General features: G+C 41.5%; 1 long non-coding RNA gene across 1 annotated transcript; it reads right to left on the reverse strand.

The window, feature by feature from the left end:
- Positions 1-585: 585 nt before the first annotated feature.
- Positions 586-6,966, reverse strand: LOC140253745 (uncharacterized). Its single transcript, XR_011903973.1, has 6 exons — positions 6,647-6,966; positions 6,329-6,504; positions 3,669-3,824; positions 2,685-2,845; positions 2,471-2,565; positions 586-2,299 (listed from the first exon to the last, which is right to left on the reverse strand). It is a non-coding gene; the product is annotated as an uncharacterized lncRNA (long non-coding RNA).
- Between the last annotated feature and the right edge of the window lie 2,758 nt (positions 6,967-9,724).

A 9,724-nucleotide genomic window follows, 5' to 3' on the forward strand; every position in this document is an offset into this window, starting at 1 on the left:
ACACAGTGGGAAAAAATGAAAAAAAAAAAAAAAAAAGGAAAGAAAGTAAGAAAGTAAAAAAGTGTATTACATTATGTAGTCATACGTATTATTATGCAGTCTTAACCGGAAAAAAAAAAACCAACAAACAACAAACATTTCAGGCTGTGCCTTGCAAAGCTGTTACTAGAGACGAGTATGTTTTTCTCAGCATGCTTAGGGAAGTCTCTTTCCATTATAATAACTGGACACGCTGGAGCACAGAACAAAAAGCAAATCTTTTTGTGGAACAACTATTGTAACATTCTGAAAGGGCTGCGAGGCCTTTTTAGGCCGCTGTTTTTGCCAACAGCACAAACTGAGAGCCCATTTTCCAGTTACAGAATGCACTTTGAGCACGATGAAAATGACATGTGCTGAGTCACCACAAATAGCAGAAAGGGATATCATATAACCAAAAAAAAAGTTTAAGGATTAAAGATAAAGAAGAATAAAAAAAAAAAAAAAAAAAAAAAAAAAAAAGCACATTTATTTGTGAATAAAAGCTGCCTGACCAAATCTTTTTCACTTAAAAAAGCAAAACTTTCAGTAATAGCAGCTTTAAATAGCTTAGTGTTTATTACTTGATGCTGAGAAAGGAGACAAATAATGCAATGAAACCGCATGAAACTGAGGGTTTGAAAGATGAATACAAATAGAGTAAGGCATGCTTTGTGTTACACAGAGAGCCTTCAGAATTCTGCATGATTCTGCAAATAATCTCTTGTGTTACAGATCTGCTTTTAATTCGGGTCCTTCGTTCAAATCCCTCAAGTGAACACAAGTAAAAATGCGATTTAAAGTCACATACGTACATTAGCACTCAAAAGCAAATGGTGATACGCATAGAGCACTGTGTCTGGCAGAGATGTGCTGAGTGGGGAAAATCTGACAGAGTTATAATCCATTTTTAGTCACAAATACTCTTTCATTTTATCGCTGTACAACTTAGGTTATTTATCCATCAATTGTAACATCAGAAATATTGAAAAACCAACCAGAATGCGTGACACTAGGAAAACTATATTGCTATTTATACTGCATTGTAGTCTGTCATGCAGTTTGTTTGGAAAATTTAATATGGGCTTTGGGTTTCTCAGCTTTTCTCTTCTCACTCTTTATAAAATGCTGTGTTTGCTCACTTCAGTTCTCCGTGGCCCGTTTGCATTTTTCAGTCTTCAATAATAGGATTCCCACCTACGTGAGTGAAGCGCTGTCAGGCTTCTCCTCAGGAGGAGTCTGCCTTTTAACTTTGCCTTTTTGATGCAGACTCACGGAATGCCTTCTGTACCTCTTAAAAGAAGAAACTTGCTCCAACAGATTAAAAGCAGAGGGAAAGCAGATCATTTCCAAAGAAAAGAATTCATCGGTGTGCAGACTTTCAATTCTGTCCATAATAATAAAGAGGGAAGGAGCCCGGGTAGGTGCACAGCCCTGAGACAAACCTAACCCAGCAAGCCTGTCATCACCTTCATGTTGTTCCTCATCTGTACCTTGGTTTTTCCTGCAGTTTAACTAGCAGCCTGAATTTGCAAACACACCACCTCATCCTGTCCTGAGAAGGGTGCAAACCATCGGCTTCTCCTCCTTTTCGGATTCCTTGTACCACCCTGCTCGTCTGCCAGCACTGCGTATCAGTCATGTAAACCCTAGTGAGCATAAAGCAGCCCCTAAGATTAAGCACCATTACCTCTTCAGAGCTCTTAAGTTTCAGTACGTGAAAACAACTTCAGAAAGCAGAATCAGACAAATTTATCCGTGTGGTTCCACTGCAGCTCTGCTTCCAAGTGATTACTTTTATATTCCAATTCAGTCAAAGATAAAAAGAAAAAAGGAATGGAGAGTGAAATTAAGTGTTCTCATAAGCATGTCCCTCTAATTAGTCACGCAGAGAAGTAACACTAATAGCACATAACAAACACACAACTTATTACTGGGATCAAATAACCAAACAGAGGAAATAAAGATGACAGAGTTACACTCTTTCCAGTGGTGTCTGATGACAGGACAAGAGGCAAAGGGCCTCTTGCAATGCAGGAGGTTTCCTCCGAACATCAGGAAACCCTTCTTTAATGTGTCGGTGTCAGAACATTGTCACAGGCTGTGCAGTACCCTACCAAGGAGATCTTCAAAAGCAGCCTGGATGTGACCCTGGGGGCTTGAGATAGGGGGCTGTGCTCGAGCAGGTGTCCTCTGGAAATATCTTCTGACAGCGACCATACCGTGTTTTTACATCCGTCACAGTCTTGCTCGGTCCCATCTCAAATATCAGAGAAGCTGGCTTATGGGTGAAAGCACATAAAAATAAACTGACATTAAAGAAAGACTTCTCTCTGAAATAGCACTGAGAATAGACAAACGTACACATTTTTCAACACTAATAAAACTCAACTACTTTGCTGCTATTTTTCCTAACCTTTATCAAATGTATTTGTGATGCAGGATTACTTACAATGTACTGATAGATTTTTCCCAAACAGTCTCTCCCGTTTGAACTCCAGCAATGTTTCCGCTGGCATCAACTCACCAAGTGGGAAAAAATATATCCTACAGGAAAAAGGAGAAGAAAAAACCTACTGAAATGATGAGAAGAGTTACTGACTGAATGTATTAAGATTAAATAGAAATGCACTATTAAAACACTAAAGCATAGGGGTGAGTACTACCGCAATCTTTGACAAGTGTCTTCCTCCTTGAAAATCACGGTCTAGAGTGGATTATTTGGACATCTGAGTGACATCGTGAGTTTGACGTGGAGGGAAAAGAGGGTAAACGCGCTCGAGACCACTGATTTAGCAAACACTTCCACTGCATCAAGATAAGCGAGCTGAAAAAACAAAACAAAACAAAACAAAAACAAACAAACAAAAAAACCACCACCAACAACAACAACAAAAAAAAAAAAAAAAACCAAAAAAACAGAAGGACATTATGGAGTCAGAAATACTCTTGTATAAAGCGGATTTCTGATGATTGGTACACATTATAAAACGCTAGTTAGCAATGCTGAAAAAACAGATTATTCTGAAACAAGCTAAATTCACAACCCTCGCTTCCCAGTATGTGCTTTTTCCTTGGAAGAGATGGCAAATCAGGCTGCAAAATCATCTGCTGTATCACGTTTAAATATAATCATTTGACTACTAAATTCAAGACTTTAGTACTTCATAAGGTAAACAAATCTATTTCCTTAAAAAATAGCTCTAGTACACAGTCATCACTGAGTCATTTCTCTGTTACTGTCTGCATTGGAGACATCGTTTGACATATAAATAAATAACTGCAAAAGCCAATGAGGAAAAGTATGACCTGGTAACAACATAATAACACTGATTCATAGGATAGTTTGGGTTGGATAGGACTTCGAGGACCGTCAAGCTCCAACCCCCCTGCTAAAGCCTGTTAACTGAAGGCTCTCCATGAGCGCTGAATAACGCCTGCTGTCAATGTCTTCAGAAAAATAGTACCCTGCTTATAAAAGCAGAAAAAGCACAAGAGGAAAGAAAATTTCTAAGGAAAGAAAAACAGTGGACTTCACATACTAGAATATAGTGTTTTACGGACTATGCATACATACATAGAATATAATGGCAGTTCCTTAGCAGACTAATATTCCGTTTTAAATCCCGTGTTAATAAAAATTAACTTACGTGCTGAAATAGACATAGCTCAGGACTGAGATGGGTTCATCACTACGGAGGAATGAAAGGCGACTTTTACTACTCAGAAAACTGTGTTTCGGAACACTGGGTGGAGCAGGCAAAACTTTTCAAAAGGTGCTGTTTGAAGAACTACTGCGGACTTTCCTGCATGAAAACACATAGGATGGATAAGGTAAGCGAACTTGGTCATAGCAAAAGTAGAAATAGATTCCTAAATGATAAGAAACAGTAAGAATAACCAGGCAGGAAAAACTGCCCTTTAACAGGTGGGATGTAAGAGGTCTTAGAGAAGTTTACAGTTTTTCAAACTGCTCTACACTTTTTGCTTAGTTTTAGCATTACTGTTCAAAAGTTCAGAACTGCAGAAGAGTACATCTGATGGAACTAACTGAGAATAGTAAAACAAAGTGGTTATCAGCATAAACCTGTCAGGTTTTTGGAATATACATATATATATTTTTGCATGGAATAACCTAGGCCAGGAGCTTGAAAGGATTAAAAATACTAAAGCAGATGGAGATAGATAATGACTGAATCCAATCACAACACCAAATTAATTTGTGTGGTTACTTTGTAACTGCAGGGAATTTCTCATCAGCGTGAGGTTTTAGTCACTTCCAGGTCATAATTTCCACATGAATGGAAAAATGACAACAGTAATCTTATGTATGTGTCGAACAAATAAAAAACCCAATGCTTTAAAATTAAAAACAAACAAACAAACAAACAAAAAAACAAAACAAAACAAAACCATACTGCTACGTCCTGAAGAGAAGCCTCAGTACTGAGGCAATTAGTAAGATTCCCCCAAAAATACCAGAGATCCCTGATCTCTGATATGCATAACATCCCATTAAATGAACAAAACCATTCCCATCTGGAATTAAAAGCCTATCACTAGCTCTAATTTAATGACCCATTATGGCTTTGTAAACATATACAGGAGGACATCAGCAAGGACTTTGCCTTCACAACTCCCAGAGAAACGTACCACAGACACACAAGGAATTGCACATTTTTTTTTTCCCCCTTCCCTCATCTTTTATCAGAGGGACAGGAGGATGTAAGAGAAAGTTTTTTCTGACTTTTGACAAGCACTGTCTATAAAGCGTTTGAGACGATACATGTCAAGTACAACAACACTGAAAGACTGCTTAATAAGCTTCATTTAGAAGATGTATCTGTTCCATAAATACATGAGATAAATGGAAACTAACTAGGGCCCATCTGACGTCCCTAGTTTGGAACTTGATTTCTTTTTTTATGTATTTGGCAACCTTTTTTTTTTTTTTTTTTTTTTTTTTTTTTTTTTTTTTTTTTCCTTCTTTCTAAAAATATTGAGTACATTAGGCAACAGACACAAGCACTGAGTACTGCTATCTAGATTTCTGCAGCTGTGAATTTAATCGCAGTTCCAAAAACTGAAAACAAAGCAGGATTACCCAACATTGAAGAACAGCCAGGTTGCAGCATTTACAGCCCTGGGGTTGCTCCGGCTACTGTGACGGGCCCTGTTGCTGCTCCAAGCCTTGCAAGAAGTCCTGCAGCTGCTCCGCTCCCTGTGATGGACCTGTGGGTACTGCAACCCTTCTAAAGGGCGCAGATGTTGCCGCGACGCTCACAACTAGCCTTGCAGTCACTCCAGTCACTCTAAGTCTCACAATTCAACCAAACAACCAGTGCCTGTAACTGTTGGCACCTATAAGCAAAAAGAAAAAATGCCTACAAAAGCCAGAACATTTAACAAGGAGAGCTCAAGAGCTCTTAAGATAAGACAAACGATGAGTAAGGTCATGACAAAAATGTGAAGAGAAAGAAATAGTCTGACTCCTGGCATTAAACAAGCTATGAGATATGTGAAAAGATTATAGCCATTGGCCACCCAAACACCACATGCTTACAACCACTGGATCACTAGAAACAGACCCCGTGCACGTGCCTACTGCCCAAAATACTGTCCCGGGCCCTACAAAGCAAGCCTTCCGGTGACTCGACACCCCAGGACGAACTGAATCAGACAACAGGATTCATTTCTGAAACAGTCACGCAACCACACAGGCCCACTGATCAGGGCCACATTAATGCATAAAGTCCAATAAAATCACATTCAAAGAAACGAAGAATAAAGCAACAGATGAGAAAATGACACAAACAGTAGATGGAGAACCAGGCAAATATAATTACCCCTGAATACCCAATTCATCCCATAAACCCAAATAAATATCTAGCTTTGGCAGACAGCGCTGACAAACTGCAACGGAAGAAAAGATCAGCAAAAGTGTTCCTGGAAGTGAGGCAACGTACTTCACTGAAAATCTAAAGCAGACCCTGCCTGACAGAGGATGTGGGCGAGATTAAGGGAAGAGCTGTGCCATATCAGTCACGACTATGAACCGAAAAACAGGCCAGTATAACCCACAGCTCCAATAAAAGGATTTTCCTTATGGGCGCAGAAAGGAAACTAATGGGTAGCTGACAATTCAAACAGTAGGAAAGACCTTTCATAGAACCAGAGACATCATTTAAAACTAAAAGTCAGTGCATGCCAGAGATTAAAAGCAACTGTCACTGGAAGAAAACATGAATATAAATTCTATTCTCAAAGGTATCTGGTGGCAATAAGGAGCTAAAAAGAGCAGAACACTTACTTGAACCGAGGCTTCCAAGGACAAAAGTTAAGTCGAGGAGATCGATGATCGACAGCAACCGCTTCGTGCTCGCTCCTGCCGGCCAGGTCCTCCGCGCGGCTTCATCTTTCTTCTGCAGCAGCTCCCAAAACATCAGCGGCGACACCGTCAGACCCGCGGAGCGGCAAGCCCCAACACTAGAAAAAAAAGGGAAACTCGACGTCGACAAACGAACGGGTCACGCAACCACCCAGCCAAGGAAGGCCTTGCATTCCTCCCCGCATTGCCCCCCCAACCCAATTCACCCCTGCAAAACCCGCTTTGAGCGGCTTTTCTCACCTCACTGACTCACTGCGGACTTCCAGCCGGTGCTGCGGGGGATCGCAGAGGCGGGCAGACCGGGCAAATGGTGCCGGGCACACAAAAAGCAGCGGCCAAAAGACAGCTTCCCTGCTTACAGGGACCCCCAGCCACCGCCTCCGTTGCAAAGGGCCTGGGACCCCGAGGCAGCTTCTCCCTGGCTTACAGAGCAGCCCCCGTCCCTACGGCCAGGGGAGGCTCCTTCTCCCACCAGTCCGGGGCACCCAGAAACGCACCCCGCTAACGGGGCGGTCACCCCACGCAGGCTGCCAGCAGAGCACAAACGCTCACGCACCCACGATCTGATTACAGGCGGGTGGACGACACCCCTGGAGCCACAGAGCTCGGCTTCACCCCCGCCCCCCAGTGGCAGGAACGACTCTCAGCAGCCAGGTAACGGAAAGCCGAACGCCTTTCATTCTGCTTTTGGCTACATTCGCTTTCATTGTAGCAACGAGATAAACTCTATTGATTGTTACAGTAAAAAGCTTTGGAAACAATCTTGTGTTGATACATCAGTATCCTTTATGCTCAGTTATCGTCACCATCCTGACTTCTTGTCTGCAAACTGCAAAATGTAAGTTTTTCAATCAACCTATGTAAGTCCTCCCAAGAGGATATAAAAACCAACTAGCAATACGTGAAACCCACATACAATGAACATATAAAGAGATGTTTTTTATTAAAACACATAGCAAAATACAGGGACTGTGCCAACTGGACTGTGCCAACTGGACTGTGCCAACTGGACTGTGCCAACTGGACTGTGCCAACTGGACTGTGCCAACTGGACTGTGCCAACTGGACTGTGCAAACTGGACTGTGCAAACTGGACTGTGCAAACTGGACTGTGCAAACTGGACTGTGCAAACTGGACTGTGCAAACTGGACTGTGCAAACTGGACTGTGCAAACTGGACTGTGCAAACTGGACTGTGCAAACTGGACTGTGCAAACTGGACTGTGCAAACTGGACTGTGCAAACTGGACTGTGCAAACTGGACTGTGCAAACTGGACTGTGCAAACTGGACTGTGCAAACTGGACTGTGCAAACTGGACTGTGCAAACTGGACTGTGCAAACTGGACTGTGCAAACTGGACTGTGCAAACTGGACTGTGCAAACTGGACTGTGCAAACTGGACTGTGCAAACTGGACTGTGCAAACTGGACTGTGCAAACTGGACTGTGCAAACTGGACTGTGCAAACTGGACTGTGCAAACTGGACTGTGCAAACTGGACTGTGCAAACTGGACTGTGCAAACTGGACTGTGCAAACTGGACTGTGCAAACTGGACTGTGCAAACTGGACTGTGCAAACTGGACTGTGCAAACTGGACTGTGCAAACTGGACTGTGCAAACTGGACTGTGCAAACTGGACTGTGCAAACTGGACTGTGCAAACTGGACTGTGCAAACTGGACTGTGCAAACTGGACTGTGCAAACTGGACTGTGCAAACTGGACTGTGCAAACTGGACTGTGCAAACTGGACTGTGCAAACTGGACTGTGCAAACTGGACTGTGCAAACTGGACTGTGCAAACTGGACTGTGCAAACTGGACTGTGCAAACTGGACTGTGCAAACTGGACTGTGCAAACTGGACTGTGCAAACTGGACTGTGCAAACTGGACTGTGCAAACTGGACTGTGCAAACTGGACTGTGCAAACTGGACTGTGCAAACTGACACTATGATTGTCCATAGAACTTGTTGCTAAACACATGCTGTTGATTAAATACATGCAGGTGCACTATTCTTGTTCAAAGCATGGTACAGAAAATCTGCAAGGGAAAAGAAAAACATGTCTAATTAAGCAACAGCAGCGCACAGTAAATTTAGGCATTACCTAGATCTGCAGACAGAATACTTCCAGGCATACTTACAGGGACCAGTGAATTCATATACAGATAAATGTGTTCAAAAACAGCATGAATGAAAAGTTTATTTTATTATCTAAGTACTCTTAATTTAGTTAGAAGACATGCATATTATTCTGTTCTCAAAATGTATCTTGTTGGCAGCAGCAGGTTATCCAACAACATCTATTTCCTGTCTTTATGAATATACAGTATTCAAGACAGATCATATCTTAGGCTGTCACATTGATTAGCCTAACTCCTGCCCATGAAACTGTTAAAATATGATGCTTTCATAAGCTGTATCCTCTCTCAAAGATCTGTTTGGACATATTCTAGCAGGATTCATTGCATACTTACTACAGAGATGCTCTATGCAAAGGGCATGCCATGATCTTCTTTGGGCATTCAGATGTTGCACATCACTGTCATCAAGTATTCTGTAGATAGCAGATTCCAGTTCACATTCCTGTGAAACAGCTGTAGATCCATCTTATCAGTGTAGGTATACCTGCTCAGTACCACAGGTCACAACCTTTTAAATACTGCTATACATGTCCTTGGTTTTTGTAAAGCCTTTTGGTATTGCATTACACTGCACTGATCCTACAGTGAAATACTAACATGGGTGCAATCAAACCATCAAGCCAATTCTCACTTTGATAATATCCATCATAACCATCCATAATAACCATCAGCGATCACGTAACTTGTAATACAGTTACCAGCATCTGCAAACACAACATTAAAAAAGGTCACATTGATTTTATTATTAATTAAATAAGTGTAAAGAAACTTAATAAAGTGATCCATCTTTGGCATTTAATCTTTGCAATTGAATGAAATATTACTGCACCTCCGTGCATCACCACAGCCATAAATCATCAGTTGCATTTCTAGAGCAAAGCAGGGCAGACCTATAAATCCCTACATCACAAAATAACAACACAAACTTACTGAGAATTCTTTGGCAGACTACCCAATTGTAAACCAGCTGTACAAAACAAATAGTCTCTTAACATTACTGCTTTGAGGACATTCCTCTCTAGGAAGATAGAAATGATTCTTAAGATAAAAGCTGCTGTGAAGATATATTCAGCATACTGAATAAACTCAAAATACAGAAGGCATGCCTTGAACATCACATGCGCGTTGACCTGAGAGCATACAGAGATAAAGTACTTGTAATCCAACATGAAT

The sequence above is a fragment of the Excalfactoria chinensis genome, chromosome 6 (genome assembly GCF_039878825.1).
Source record: "Excalfactoria chinensis isolate bCotChi1 chromosome 6, bCotChi1.hap2, whole genome shotgun sequence".
NCBI lineage: Eukaryota > Metazoa > Chordata > Aves > Galliformes > Phasianidae > Excalfactoria > Excalfactoria chinensis.